This window comes from Stegodyphus dumicola, chromosome 3, assembly GCF_044657685.1.
Source record: "Stegodyphus dumicola isolate Sdum_Otavi_A_Nest chromosome 3, ASM4465768v1".
In the NCBI taxonomy this organism is placed as follows: domain Eukaryota; kingdom Metazoa; phylum Arthropoda; class Arachnida; order Araneae; family Eresidae; genus Stegodyphus; species Stegodyphus dumicola.
In genome coordinates this window covers 157,317,402-157,334,236 of record NC_140770.1, presented here as the reverse complement: position 1 = coordinate 157,334,236, position 16,835 = coordinate 157,317,402, and positions in this window count along the sequence as shown.

Here is a 16,835-nt window from a genome sequence, read left to right as displayed (position 1 = left end):
AGAGAAAGAATGTGAGAGAGGATCCTAGAATCAAGAAGAAAAACAGAAATAATATGTCGGACCCTACTTTAGCTTCGAGTGATTATTTCGACCCTTCGATTGTCGATTTGCAACCTGTTCGTTATCCTTCTCCCAAGAATCCACCTCCATCGGAAAAGGGGGAAGAAGATCCTATTTCTCCCGAGAGTCCACCTCCATCGGAAAGAGGAGGAGAAGATCCTGTAGAAGCTTCCTTCGAAAGACTAGAGTGTGAAGACGAAAATGTAGAAACTACAAGTAGTGAACAAGGCAAAATGAACCCCTAGAGACTCGGAACATTTTTTCCATGGCTCTTTAATGGAATATAAAGAGTGGACAGTCCAATAATACATTGAAGGTATGTGGGAGACTATATATATATTTTTTGGAATAGATTTAAATACTTTAGATGCACAAATATTAGACGAAATGAACTTGTTTTTGTCCTTTACAAGAAGAACTACTAACCATGATAAAATGTTTTTCGAATAGCATCCTTTCCAAAATATTTTTTCATCAGGTTCCATCCTCAACTGTAAAAACTGATTTTGACAAGATTTTATAGATAAGATAGTTCATTAAAAAAAATTTTTGAGAACTGGTTTTTATCGCTATTCCATACGCAACTGTAAAAACTAAAATTTATAGGATTTTATAGTTGAGACAATTTATTTTTTAATTAAAAATATTTTTTTTTTGGAACTGGTTTTTGTATATGTTCCATACGCAACTGTAAATACTGAATTGAATCTCATTTTATACTTGTTACTATATAAAAAAAAAAGAATCCTTTTATTTTTGTTGTTAAAAAAAACAACAACATCGAACTTTTTTTCGATATATAGGAACAAAGCCCTCCTCCAAGATGAAATGGGATTCGTTTCAAAATAGAAATGAATATACTGTCACTTCTTACGATCTCGATCACGCTATTCGGTATGCTCAAGAAGCGACTCAACTCTATATTTACGAACAAGCTCTTCAAAGTCGGTACGCTTTTATTTTTAAACATACCACCTTCCAAATAAGAAAAGCCGACTCCAAACGGGATTACTACATACCTAAAACCCTCGATCCGGAACAATGTCACGTCGTCGAAAAATTTGTTTTTACGCAAACGGGATGTGACATGATTGCCTGCTTCCCTTTCCAAGAAAATTTAGAATCGTGTTCCCCGGAAGATGAACCGCGATGGATTCGACTCGGAACGGGTTTCAGCTTAGCTTGCCAACCCGCCTGCGATCGTTTATATTCCAACACGCAGCAGAGTATGGACACGGAATATCGAAATGGAAAATGTGTAGCCGTAAATCTCGCCAAGAAATTATTAGCTCTCTTGCCCGAACAAGTTTTCTTTCAATCGAATCATCCTTCTCTTCCTCGTCATCATGCCGGCCTCAATCTCGTCGAGGGTCATTTACGACTCAACCAGCCTTATTGTGAAGCGTACGGTCTTGTTTTCAACGGGTCTGATTGTGTGACGACGACTGGGCAAGATATTGGCGAATTTTTCTTGGGAAGCAGTATCTATCGATCTATTTCCACTCTGCAAAAAAATCATATGTTACCACCATATCCTCCTCATCTTCCCGACTTTGTACAAAACTGGCCCAAGAAACATGTGAAACGGTCCTTGGTTCATGAATTGGCGATTGATGTAGGGATCGATATCGGATTAGAAGCCGCGCAAAAAATCCTTGAAAAACGGATGCCTAAACTCTTAACCAAATTGAGTATGCAGTCTCTTCCCATTCAATCGGCCATCCTTCAAGCCGTCGTTCGGACCCAATTAAGTACACTCGCAACACTTTCCAGAATCGCCGCGACAGGATTCTCGGTTACTTCCAATGTGCTGACGGGTATAAGTATTTTGTCCGCCGTACTCGATATATTGGATCCGTTTCATTTCAATAAAGTGCTGACCGCTCGAACTCTTTACGATATCGACTGGCGATTAGGTTCAGTTTTATCAATCGGAAACGGCGAATGGGTTCAGTTTTATCAATCGGAAACGGACCATGTTCTAGAAATCACACCCGATCTTCTATGGGACGTGTTAGAAGAAGATGCGAGCGATCGATACCTCTTCTTTGCCGAGAAAGTGCAAGAATATTTAGATGCTATCCATAAAGTGCCCATGACCGATCGACCCCAAACGCGAATGTCATTTCTCCAAAAATCACGAACAGACGAAAGAGCCCCGAAAAATTGGATTTATTTCACGATAATTGTTTATTTGTTAACAGGATTCACCTTCCTATTTCAACCCTACATGCATTACTTATGCGTGACCATCTTTTTCCTATTTGTGTTTTATTTTTATCGTCATGCTAAATGAAAGCTGAAGATTTTTGGAGAGAAAAAAAACGAATGACTTGGAGGGGGAGTAACTAACCAGTGAATAAACTAAAAATCAGTTAGTACTTACAAATTATAAGAAGATGCTTCTTCTTTCACAGCACAGAGTGATCTGAAGTGAAACTTGGAGTTTAAATAGATAAGCAAGAATCCCTTCCAGAAACAATTTTGACATGTCTGGTTTTGTGGATCAACTCGGCTGGGAAAAAACTGTAAGAGCTGAAAAAAAATCTCTAGATTTAAAAAAAAAAAAAAAAAAAAAAAAAAAAAAACTTTTGGTTTATTTTTATCATGTCTTTAGACATGATAAAAATTAACTACCTCCCCCTTTTGTCTGGGAATGTTGTCTCACACTTTCTAAAAATAGACCATCATTCCTTTCTAAAGAATAGAATTCCAAGAATGAGTCCTGGTTTGTTTTTTCGAATGGGTGAGACATCCTTCCCAGACAAACAGAGGGGACAGTTAATTTTTATCATGTCTATAAGACATGATAAAAATTAACCAAAAGTTTTTTTTTTTTTTTTTTTTTTTTCAGCTGTGAGAAATTTTTTTCCAGCCGACTCGATGGACAAGATACCATTTTTTAAGAATGGATTCTCGTTTACCTATTTAAGCTTTCCAAGTTTCGTTTCAAATGAGTTCGTGCTGCGGATACTGTTTTCCTGAAGATCTTTCAATAATACCACTTTCTCGGATAAAATTCATCACCATTCGCTTTTTTAGCATAACTTAGATAGATATAGAGAAATTCTTCGTTTTTATGATCTTTCGGGTAATACTCATTTCCATTTTCGTCTCGTGCATATCGGATGTAATTCGTCTCTGGCTTTTCCCGAATTCTATCCTGTATATAATATTCTTTTCCAATGCTGGATTTAGGATAAATCTCTCCTCCCCTCGCATTGACAGCATACGTTTTCACATTTACATCCAATGAATTTAACGGGTATTCTCCTCCATTGTTTAATTTAGGATAAAACTCGTCTCCGGAATTGGATTTGGCGTACCGACGAGGAAGCGCTATATATTCATGACCCCGATATTCCACAGCGTAATATTCATTTCCATGCTCGTCTTTGGCAAAAATAGGTCGAATGTCATTATCGAAATAGTACAGCTCCTGTTTAGATTTTTTAGGATCTTTCGGATATCGTTCTTTTCCAAATTCATCTATGGTGTAAACCGAAACCATGTTTTTTTTCCTTTACCGATCTTGATATTTACATGAGTCACCTCCGATTATCCAGTTATCTTTTGATACATCTTTCGAATCCAGTCTTCAATCGATTGGCCCGTCGTTTTGAGATGTCCGGAATTATGAACGGTCAAATAAGCCATGTAAGCGGCTAGACCAAACGTGAGGACTAATAAAAATAAAAAGATGAGCCGGTTCGTTAAGAGGGTAACTGCTACTAGGATGATGCTGATATAAACCGTAGAGTAAAACAATATGCCTTGACCTAAATAACGATCCATTTTTTTCTACTTTATTCCATTTGAATCAACGAGTCGGCCGAGACCGGATAGTCATCGGTCGTGACGGGCTTTTCGGTCATTTCACCCGTGTACAACAACGTCATGTCAGGATCGGGGAGGGCTTTTAATTTTCGGTCTTCCCAGTAAGCTGAACGAGGATGCGTGACGAGAATTCTAAAAAACAATTTCATGTCGCGCTCGGTCCAAATTTCATAGACTGAAGTGAGGAGCGGGATAACTTCGGGATGCTGCGTCGCATCAAAAACAGCTTCTCGTCCATCTATTTTATATCGCGCTCCATTTTCCGGTATAATACGACTCAGCTCTTGAACTTCAAGTCGAAGGGTTAATCCAGCCGGTAAAATCCCTTCATAGGCTTCTTCTTTGGGTACGCATACGTGATACCCGTACGGAGTGGCTCGAATTCCTTCTGTGGAGGAAGAAGGACAAAAGACAAAAGGTTGACGCCAATTACAAGTGGCGTATAATACGGAATCGGGAATAAATCGTCCCGATCGTATGCGATGGCCTTCACGACACGTTTCGGGAACACTATAAGTCGAAGCCTGTTTCATGAATCGCTGCGACCTAAATTTCAAACCTTGCCGTCGAACGCGTTTCTTTCGAATTTTTCCCTTTTCGAAAAGACACATGTGAGGAGAAGTGGGTAAATAAATAGCTGTTTTCAATTGTTTGAGGAATGGGTACGGCGTGCAGTCGGGATGAGAACAAATATTATAGCCGGGAATATAAACTTCTTCGTTGGTTTCGTCACAAGAGGCACGAGGTTCATGATCAAGAGTCGTCCAGGGCCGAATCCAATTCGCAACGTTCGATAAATGATCGAATTTAAACACATCGAGATACCGATACTGAAACGCGCCGGGGATGCGCGGTCGACATTCATTTCCGTCAAAAAATGTTTGAGGAGGACACGTTTGAATTTCCCTCCGAGCGCAATCAAAATATTGATCGCTCGTATCGCCTATCGCTAGTTTCGACGATGACGACTTATCCTCACAAGCCCATTCAACTGTATATTGATCCGACACTCGATAGCCTGGTTCTAGAACCGTACGTTTTCGGGTTGGATCACACGTGTAAGCTACAGCTCGATCCAAAGATGTTGAAAATGGATAGGACGGAAGATGTTTCGTATACTCGTGAGCGGGAACGACAGTTTCTTTTGAGCTCGATTGAACATTTTCACAGAAAAGAGGCGGTTGACATGTTTGGGACGTTTCGTCGTACACCATCGGTAAATGGAATAAGGCATCGCCGGTCCATGTGTCCCAGGAAAGAGGACAGGATATAGTGTCGCGAACCATTCCGTTTTCACAAATCGCGTAACCCGGAGAGTACAGAAAAGATCCTTTTTGGACGATGGGGAGAGGTCGTTGCGTATTATCCGGAAATCCGTCGCAGAGATCAGACACGCATCGCCGATAATGTGTCGAATATTTTTCTCCGGGCGAACATCGAATCATTTTCGGTCGATGGCCACGACACTCGATATACGTCACCTCGTCAATCGGAAAATGTTGACCGTCTTCACACTAAGATACGAAATGTTTTCGCGAAGTGCAAGCGTCGTAGTAGAAAAATGTCTTGGGCGGACAGGCGATTCGAATCGGTTGTTCGTTCTGGCATTCGTAATAAAAACGTCGATTGGTTGGATCGGGTAAAACCGATCCGTCATGCTGATCGATGCAGGGATTGACAGGAATACAGGTAGAAGGAGAATGTTCTTCTTGACACATGAGCACGTCTAGAACACGACCGTACCGACATCGATAATAATAATACATCATGGACTTTTCGCGGGGTACAAAACTCTGCGATCGTAATAAAAACAGGTAGAGGTTTTTCCCCGTTGCGAGGAGCTGAGTATCATCGGGCTGTCCAAAACATTCATCTTTTTCCCAAATCCGTCCTTCCGCGAAATAATATTCGAGTGGGAGAGGAAACGTCCATGTTTTTCCCGTGGAGGTGTGAAACGAAACCTCATTGTCGTTTGAGGTCTCGATCTGATATTGGAAACGCGTCGTTGTCGTCGGAGGAGAAGAAGGAACTTTCGGGGACGGGACCGAAAAATTATAGAAATACAAGTAGCAGTAGTATAAACCCAAAACGAATAAAAGTATGGCGAGCATCCAGCCTTTCTTCATAAACGAGATGTGCCAATTATGGAAAGAGCAAAAAATTCCGAAAAAGGACGCAGCAGCGTGTTGTTCCAAACCGAATTATCGACATTTTTTAAAACAAGATCGTGCGTTGGATGAAATGCCGGCTCTGTATCGTGAATGTTTATCCTGTCAACAAAAAAGAAAGATCTTGGCGCGATAAAAAAGTAAGTCAGAATGGATTCGTATCGTCTAACCCGACGTTATTTTCGTCAATTGCAACGGCTTCACTTCCTCTCGCAAATGCGGCAACGCGATTGGTATCATCATATCGTCATCCAATACGTGATGGATCCCCAAAAAGGACGCCATTTCACACTTTTTCATCCGGCTATGGATACCCATACAGAAGAGTCGCTGGTTTTCTTTGGAAAACGTCGCTTGTTTCTTACGTTTATGTTGAAACGGATCGTTCACCAAGGTTTGAATGCCGAACAACGGTTACAACCGAACGCGTTATTTCCTCTCAAATCGCTCGACGATCCCGTCTATGAAACACAACGCAAGGCTATTCAAAATATTTGGGAGGTCGATGCTCATTGGTATACTACGGAGAATAAAAACGATATTGCCGTGAAGAATACGGCTCCTTTCATCAAAACCGAACCTCAAGCTCTGTAATTTAAAATATCCATCGGATGGGTGAAATGATTCGGATACGACACGATTTCAATCGTATGAGGCCATTTTAGCATGTATTTATAATGTAAAAGATCGTGCCGCTTCAGCGTATCGAGCCGGATAGCTGAAATATAGGTTTTTTCTTCGTTGGTTTTCTCGTACAAATAACAAATACCTTGATCGACGAACACGTAAACGTCTTGAGGAAACAGTTGCAGAAGCGACTTGTCCTTGGAAAAGTGTCGAATCACAGTATAATGAGAACTCGTAATGATCGGAACCGGTTCTAATTTATAAAGGAGGAAAGAAAGAAAAATGATACACCCGAGTGCGATCATTCTATGCATTGTATTTCTAGTGACTCTCTTGAATCTTTTTTATAAACCCGATCTCCGGATGCCTTCTATTCCTCCCTCATCATCATTAGCCTTACCAGAAATTTCAACCGAGACCTATTGCCCTTTCCAAATCTTTCAGTGTCCCGATAGCCATTGCGATTGTTCTCAGCTCTGTGAAACAAATCCCACGTTTTACGAAAAACTCACTCTTTCTGATAAAACATGGAATCATCTCGAACCGGGTACTTATTGTATTCCCCAAGGAATCCGGACCGCTTGTCTTTCTTCCTCGGAAATTCCTATTTTTTCGGCCTCGGGATGGCTCTGTGCTCCTCGTTCCTCTTTCACCCATCCCTGTCAACATCCAGAAGCCCGTGATCCTTCTCTCAATGTTTTAATAGATCGTCGAACCCAACAACCCGCTCAAGAAGTAGCCGATTATTACGAAACGTTAGAAGATGGATCGTTCCGATACCAATGTCAATGCCATTCTTTAGATCGACGAGGTAATCGAATGATTCAAACATCTCCGTGGGTCTGTTCTGTCGATTACTGCGTTCGAGATTTGTGGAACGTGCCCGGACTAGGATGGGACTCCGAACGACACGTCTGTGAATGTGGACCCTACGTGCATCGAGTTCTGGGCGATCTATCTTCCCCCTGTGTTTTGGAATATACACACATAGACGAAAAGCATAGGTTAACGGGAAAACGAGAATGTATGGCCGACCAATCTGTTGAATTCCGACCGATTTATTGTCCAGAGAATCAGTCGGTTTTACGGTTCACAAAACGGGTCTTGCGAGGCAACACAGCGTACTATTATGTCATTGTACATGGAACAAGTGTTCCTAAAATTTCGAGAGGTCAAGAATGACATCTCATTTCAAACGAATCGAGAAAAACTTTCAAACGGACCAAGAATTGAGTCGGTTTGAAAAGGAAGACGAAAGCCCCAAAGAGGAAGGATGGTCGAAGAGACAAACGTTCGCCATTCATTTACTACTGGTAACGGCGGGTCCTACGATTCTTTTCGCTTTACTGGGCAACGTATTGAAGATTCATTATTATGTCGTCTGTTTAATTCTATTATTTTACTTTGGAGCTCTGGCCTACTTGATACGATACCGATTTCAGTGGCTATTGCAAGCTTTTAAAGAAAGTCAGAAATATATTCGTTGAATCTGGGACTTGAAGAGTGGATTATATAAAAAACTTTGAAAAAAAAATGAAGAGGGAGAAGAGTAATAAAAAAGTAAGAAGCAATAATTTAACCATGGCGATGGATCCTGTACTTATTCATCTATCTCCCAAAAATTCTGAAGGTAAAGAGTTAGATTTGGAAATATGGATAAACCCCGATGATACGGATGACAAGATTATAGAAATACATCGTCATGATCACAAAGACAAAACGAAAGAATTTGAACCCTGTTGTCAAAATCCTTTTTTAACTCCCGCTATCCTCCAACGTAGAGAAAATGAAAAGAATAAAACGATAGATAAAACATTAGAATTGACCAAAGAAGCCATCCACATGTTGAAAGAAGTCTTTTCGGGAAATGGAGAATTCAGTACAATGGAATTTGATGCATCGTCCACTGAGGTAAGAGCTGATTTTAGACAGCCGACCAAAAAAACCTGAAGTTGAGAAAGCAACAAGTTGTCAAGGTGGTAAACATAAGAAAAGAGTTAATAAAAAGAAATAGTACATTTAAAAAGACCTCCCCATCCTTCTATGAATTTCTTGAACAATGAACTGTTTTCACGAGACTCAATCCACATCTTTGCTGGATCTAAAGAGAATCTTGAGAGAAGACATGGCTTAAACTGTTTCCAGGAGAGTTGAAGTGCAGGCTTTTTCAACAGCACAGAGTGATCTCAAGCAACAGTTGAAATGCTGAAATATATAGAACAGAAATTCCATTCTTAAAAAAAACTGGGATGTCTTGTCAATCGAATCGGGTAGAAAAAATTCTCGGCTGAAAAAAAAAAAAAAAATCTGAAAGAATTCAGATTTTGGATTACGTCCAAAGGGGCATTGTCCCCGAAGGACTTTGATTGTGATTAATGATATGATAATTGTTTTTCAATACAAATGATTTTTACAATAGTTTTTTTTACTAAGATCTATTTCAAAGATTTCCTCTTACTGCGGTTGCTTGACTACCGTTTTATTGAGAATGATTACTATTCTATTGTTTCATACAACGGGAAATGGTAACTATATGGAAATGGAGGACAAGAGAGAGGAGGATGAGAGAGTGTGCATGAGTAGAGAGAGGAGGAGGATTACAGAGTGGAGGAGGATGGGAAAGCGAGGAGGATGGGAGAGCGAGGGGGATGAGAGAGTGGAGGAGGATGGGAGAGCGAGGAGGATAAGAGAGAGGAGGAGGATAAGACAGCGTGGAGGAGGAGAGAGTAGTTAAGGATAAGAGAGCGAGAAGGAGGTGAGGGTGGATCTGGGTAAGTGCGTTATTTTGAAAAGTGAATCGGACATTCTACGGTTGTCGACGCAAAACGCCCAAACGAAACTAATAGTCCTTCGGGGACAATGCCCCTTTGGACTAAAAAAAAAACTTTCTGTTAATTTTTATCATGTCTTTAGACATGATAAAAATTAACTCTACCCTCCTTTTTGTTTTGAATGATGTCTCACTTTCCTAAAAATAGATTTCTAAGAATGATCATGTTTTTCTTGGAAGTCTATTGTTTACAAACATGTCTAGACAACATGTTGACATCATTCAAAACGAAAAGGAGGGTAGAGTTAATTTTTATCATGTCTAAAAGACATGATAAAAATTAACAAAAAGTTTTTTTTTCCTAGTTCTTAAAAATATTTTTCAACGATATCTCGATACCTCTACCTATTTTATTCCCCCTCTCTTAGTATATAAATGGTTGAAAAAGAAATCGGAGTTCATTCTGTTTCGTAAAAAGATAGCGAACACATGGCAACGGATAACTTAGCCATTTCATGTGAAGAAGATCCCTTTGAGGATATTCCAGATACGGAACCCACTTTTTATGGACCATTTTCAGCCGTTTTTAGAGTACCGAAAAAGTCTTCTCCTTCTCCAACTCATTCTTTGGAAATACTGTCTTCTCCTCCCTCGTGATCCACTCATCAGCGCTCTAGAAAGAAGAAGTCCTCACAGACCAAGCTCCACCAAAAAATTGTTGGTGTGTTGGCTGTCACCTCTGATGGATATACTCTTACGAACTGCGTCCGGTTTATAGCCAGAGACTTGAAAACACATACGAAGGAATTTATTGAGCAATTGAATGCGGATCTGGAACGACTTCATATTGAAAAACTCTACGTGGCGAATGAACCCACTCGAGAAAAAATTCATCAAAAGGTACATCTCAAGTTTTTATGGACTGTTATTTACAAACCTCAACATCGTCAGCCACAGCAATGTCCATCTTGTCGATCGAAATCTTGTCATCGATTTATGGCCATGCTAGCGCTTCAACAATTAGTGAAATTTGCTGTTCATAAATGTATTCATTGAGTGGATAGGTAATCAAGGAATTTTTCTCTCTTTTTCCTTTTTTCAGATGATCCAGAGAAACAAATACTCTACTTCATATGGTTTAGTGGTAAAGACCTCATCAGGACAGGTGGTGATGATTCATCGAAAAATGCCATACTGTTTTCAAAATTATTTAATTCAGCTTTTAAAAAATAAACGTATCGAACCACCCTTCGATTTGGAAAAAATATCGGTGCTTGAAGATGAATTTGAAAACCATATTTATCCGACTCTCCATCCCAATTTACAAGACGATTATGATCGGTACAAGGCTAAATTAGCTTATGAAGATGAATGGGATTTCCCGCATGGACAAATGGATAAAAGACGCTTCAAGAAAGACGACGACCCTCGATTCAAATGGTTCAGTGTCGCGTATCAGGAATTTGAAGAAGAGTCCGGCTACCGATTCGCCTACCAACCCTCGGACGTGGCTCAGTATCCCTTAATCAAACTAGAATTTACGGGATTAGATCAATGCATTTATACACAATATTTTTTTATAGTCGAACATCCTAAACGTTTACGCTGTAATACCTACTTTGATAATTATTCTCCTTTCCAATCTCAAGCTGCTTATAGAATGGCTCTCGAACGCAATATCGGGAGTATTGATGATCGGATGGTCTATCGGGGTTACTTAATTAAAATCGAAGAGGCTCTAAAGTATCTAACACGTCAACAGGAAATGAAAAAGGACGGGAAGGATCAAGTGTTGCTATATTTTTTAGAAGGAGATAAATGGAATCCACCCGATTCTATTTGTTATTTAGAAAAGTAAAAAAAATGGAATAAGATCCCTTAGCCACCCCGCATTTCCCATTTGAAGAATCCATCCTATCTATTATTTTTTTAAATGTCTCGGGATGTCATCCGACGTATTCTCTCCACCAAAAAAAAACGAGTTCCTCCCACCTACCCCAAAAAGAAGAAGAAATTTCCCATGAGTCTTTTCGAGAACCCTCCCCCTCTCTCTTCCTATATATAAAAGAATCCGAGTGAAATGTTGTCTTTTGTTTTTTTTCCATCTCGTCCTCAGGAGAAAGAGAGAGAGAGAGAGAAAACCAAATGCCATGGAGTGGTTACGGCGAGAGTCTTTTTCCCTCGCGATTCGTTTCCGTTTCGCCAAGACAATTCCCCTCACGTTTTACTTGGGGTCGGGCACGCTCTATTTTCGAGGATCGGAACTCGTGACTTGCCTTTCCCAGCAAGGGACTTGGACGAGTTCGAAAAGTCAACGGACTATTCAGCAATGGATCTCTCGAGCCCCTTTTTGCCCTTACCGATCCTTAACGACGGATCTCTGGATCGATACGTCAGACCGCCCCAGCCGGATTCTCCGCCATACCCCTTTTACCACCTTCGATTCCCTGGAAAGACTGCTCAACGATTTGGATCCAGACGCTCTCCTCTTTTCGACCTGGCTTCAGAGTGTGATGAGAGAACCTCTTCAAATTCAAGAAGATTCTCAGACCGGGGAAACTTATTTTAGTCCCGTGGAGAACAAGGTGATGGATTTTCAGTTTCAAAATTTATCGGAACTGTTTCAATGTGCTTTATGTTTTTATTCTTCTTAAAGAGTGGGGGGGGAAGAAAAACTAAAAATTGTAGAATAATCATAAAAATCATTTTGTTTTTCTTTAAAAAAAATATTGAGATAGTCCAATCTTGGGGAGGAGGTGGAAAATTCAAAACTATTATCTAAAACAGATGTGGCGGTCAGTCCATTTCGATCCACGGAGGAGGATATGTGTGAGATTCTCTGATCCATAGAGAGTTTCAGAAAAAAAACTGCGAAAGTTCCCCCCCCCTATCTCCAAAAAATGGGTATCCAGGTTGAATGCACAGTACAGACTGATGGGAAGCCGAAACTCGAGTTCCTTAAATAGAAAAAAATAAGAGCTCCTTCTAGAAACAATTTTAGATGTCTTGTTTGGATGAATGAGTCGACTGGGAAAATTTTCTCAGCGCTCTGGAAAAACATTTCATGTTATGAAAAAAAAAAAAAAAAAAAAAACTTTTGGTTAATTTTTATCATGTCTTATAGACATGATAAAAATTAACTCTCTCTTCTTTTTGTCTGGGAATGATGTCTCACCGTTTCGAAAAATAGAACATATCCCATTCTTGAAATTCTATTATTTTAGAAAGGATGATGAGTGATGGTCTATTTTTCGAAACGGTGAGACATCATTCCCAGACAAACAGACGAGAGAGTTAATTTTTATCATGTCTTATAGACATGATAAAAATTAAGAAAAATTTTTTTTTTTTTTTTAATTCAGAAATTTTTCTCTGAGCTTTGCCAATTTTTTTTCCCAGCCAGCTCCATCCATAAAACAACACCTCTCAAAATCTTTTCTCACTTATCTATTTAAACCACTCGAATTTTTTTGCTTCCAATGAGTCCACGCATCTTGGCCTTTCTTCCACTCTGCTCTGAGAAAGATAGGATAGATTGTTTTGGGTGGACCGTCCTGTTGACGCTTCCGATTTATACAGAGAGCTATATATAGATAGGGTCCCTCCTAACTCCCTCTATTATAACTATTAGTCTTTTTCTTTTTTTTTCCAAGAAACATACAAAGAATGATCCACAGTTTTTTTCCCGTTAATGAAAAACAAGTATGCTTCTACCTTCCGACTTCTTTTTAGTACCTCTTTAGGTGTCTTCTCCTTCTGGATCTTTTCCTTCTCCTCTCTTCCTCGCGAGCAGGGAATTGAAAATTCTGTTCAGGATGCAACGCTCGTAAAGGCTTCATTTTCTTCCTGGAGAGGGCGTCTACGGCAAACACCGTCTTGTCATGAAATTGGAGTTGGTAGTAAAGAGGTCCGTGAATAATGTACACGGAGCGAGCTCGCAGTCGATAGGGAATCATACGATACCCGTCGGCTTCTGATTCCATTTCCCATCCATAAAGACGGATAGAAGCTTCTCCGGTTTGAAGAATATGAACCCACTCGGGTGAAACGTAAAACAGTTTTAAAAAGGTTCCAGCATCGACGGCGATCACATTTTCCCATCGCAGATAAGCGTGTAAGCGAAAGGTTCCTGCCTCCATCATCGATTGGAAAGCAAAGTGCTTGAAAACTTCGATGGACGAAGAATAATGCAGGATTTTTCCATCGTAACAGGATAAATAGCACATGGTTTCTTGGACTATTTGTTCCATACGCTCCGGGTCCCGAAACCATTCTTCGAAACGGGAGAGAGGTTCCCATTGATCAGCTACTTCGAGATGACAGACGGGCGTGATTTCCACCAGGGTAGGTAGAACTGCAACGGCATCGGTCGACATTTTAGTTTTGCTCGGTTGAGAAGGAAGAACGAGAATGAACCCTGTAGGCAGAAAAACTCGGATCTATATAAATACTAGAGGAAAAAAGGCGGGGGGAAGGGAAGTTCTTCCTTCCTCCCAAAGAATAAGAAAAGTGGGTGGAAAGAAAAAAATCATTTCGCTCTCAGGAAAAAAAAAGAATTTTTTTCTTGTCAACATCTTGTCTAGACATGTTTCTAAAAATAGATTTCCAACAAAGGTTCATTCTTTTCTTAGAAATCTATTTTTAGAAAAAAACTGACATATTCTTCACAACAAATTTCTTTTTTTCCCCTCTATCCAGCCAACTGGATGCGCAAGCGTTTCGGGTCAGATCAGTCCGTGCTGACATTATTTTTTTTAAATACAATGGAATTAGTACAGGAATGTACTAGAAACTGACCCAAGGTTGAAAAGAAAATATCAAAATCAATACTCACTTCTTGACGATTTCTTTTCCAAAAACCTGTCGAAGAATTCTTGATGGGTTATCCAATCTCTAGACCTGTCTGAAGGGAATTCAATCTAAGGTGAGCGCGCATTTACCTGACGCGAAACTCGGAATATCTGCATAAATAACAAAACGTCCCTTCTTAAAAACTTATCGTCTAGTCCATTGAGTTGGTTGGGGGGGAAAAAAATTCTCAGAGCTCTGGAAAAAATTTTCTAAGTAAAAAAAAAAAAAAAAAAAAAAAAAAAAAAAAACTTTTTGTTAATTTTTATCATGTTTTATAGACATGATAAAAATTAACTGTCCCCTCTTTTTGTCAAGGAAGAATGTCTCACCGTTTCGAAAACGAAACCAAAACTCATCCTTCTCATGGCAATTATTCCAAGAATGAGTCACGGTTTGTTTTTGGAAACGGTGAGACATCCTTCACAGACAAAAAGAAGAGAGAGTTAATTTTTATCATGTCTAGAAGGCATGATAAAAATTCACAAAAAGATTTTTTTTTTTTTTTTCACTCAGAAATTTTTTCCAAAGCTCTGAGAATTTTTTCCCAGCCGACTCGATGATCCAAACAAGACAGATCCAAATTGTTTCTAGAAGGAACTGTCCCTTCTCTATTTAAACCACTCGTGTTTCCAACTTCAGTTCAGTCTGTGCTGTTAATTCGATCTGGATACACACTTCTCCCTCCTGGAAAGAATTTCTGTGAAGGTATGCGAACATTTTTCTCAGCTCTTAGAAAATTTTACCAGCTGACTTGATCGACGAGAGACATTTCGAACATTCTGTTATCTGCGGAAGTCGTTTCATTTTCGTGCAGTCCATGCATGCTGTGGACTCACCTGAATATCCATTGCTCCCTCCCCCTTCTGGAGAGGGTCGTAGCTTTTTTAGATCCTCGTCGCTCTTTTTACGTTTCGTTGGATATCTAGGACGAACTTTTTTACCTTATTCCTTTCAAACTCTAATATTGAGGTTGGAGAGCCGTCATGGAAAATCAGCCATGATCCTGACGAATCTAAACCGACTCCTTGAAAGCAGAGCTATGTCATGTTTTTTTGATGACAGATTTCCAAGCTCCGAGTGATGAGAAATTTAGAAATTTTGCAGTGTTAACGGAAAGGAGGAGACAGAAACCTGGAGAATGGAAATGAAGCTGAGAAAAAATGCTAAGAGCTCAGAAAAAAAGCCTCTTTCCAGGAGGGAGGAGAAGCGCATATCTAGGTTGAGTGCACAGCACACACGGATCTGAAGTTGGAAACGCGAGGGGTTTAAATAGAAAAGCGAGAGTTTCTTCTAGAAACAATTTTGGATGTCTTGTTGTTTGGATCATCGAGTCGACTGGGAAAAAAAATTCTCAGAGCTCTGGAAAATATTTTCTATGTGATGAAAAAAAAAAAACTTTTGGTTAATTTTTATCATGTCTTCTAGACATGATAAAAATTAACTGTCCCTCCTTTTTGTCTAGGAAGGTTGTCTCACCATTTCTAAAAATTGATCATGACTCATTCTTGGAATAATTGCCTTGAGAAAGGGTGAGTGATGGTCTATTTTTAGAAAGGGTGAGACATCCTTCCCAGACAAAAAAGAAGAGAGAGTTAATTTTTATCATGTCTGTAAGACATGATAAAAATTAACCAAAAGTTTTTTTTTTTCAATCTCATCTAGAGAATTTTTTCTAGCCGACTCGATCGACAAGACATGACATGACCATTGTATCTTTTTTTTTAATAATGGACTTTCACCTATCCCTTTCAACCCTCCGAGTTTGGCTTTGGATCCGTGTCCTTGCTTCCACATTCAGAGCTCTTTTCTTCAACATTTCGATGCAGGGGAAGAATCAATTCTCTCACGACGTTTAGATATTCTTTCAGAATGCTAGAAAACTCATTCAAAGAAGAAGTATCTAAGGGTGGAGTTGCCGGTTGAAGAAAATTCACGAGTCTTGGAACCGGATTATGCGAATCCGTCTGTATGCCAAACTGTAAAGGTGAACCACCCGCTTTAGGAGAGCATATAATAGTAAGATCCATCTTTTTCCAATTTTTGATTTGTATACTTGTTTCTTCTTACTCAGAACATTTTCCTTTTTCTTCCTCCTCATCCAAGAACTGAATTCCAGGTGGAACGGAAGCATTTGTAATAAACTGTTGTTTCTTGGTTCCACACACCTGACATTTTCCCGTGACCATCGGCTGTCCATTTTTCGACATGCGATAGTGGACGTCGACCGTATCGGTCTTGGCTCGGCATTTCACACACCAAATGGAATACGAAACAGATTCCGCGTCAGAATGCTCCATTGCAGTAACACACTCTTTATTATTTTCTTCTCTTTCGATAGAGAGAGACAGAGATCTTAACCAGAAGTGTAGATATAAAATTTAGGATACGTTTCGGATCCGTCGGCTCTTTTCGCATACCCCACTTCTTCACAGAGGTATTCCGTTTGCTGATCCGCTCTTCGAGGATAAAACTCGTTTCCCCAAGCATCGCGAGCATAACGAATTCGATCGCCGGCCGTTAAA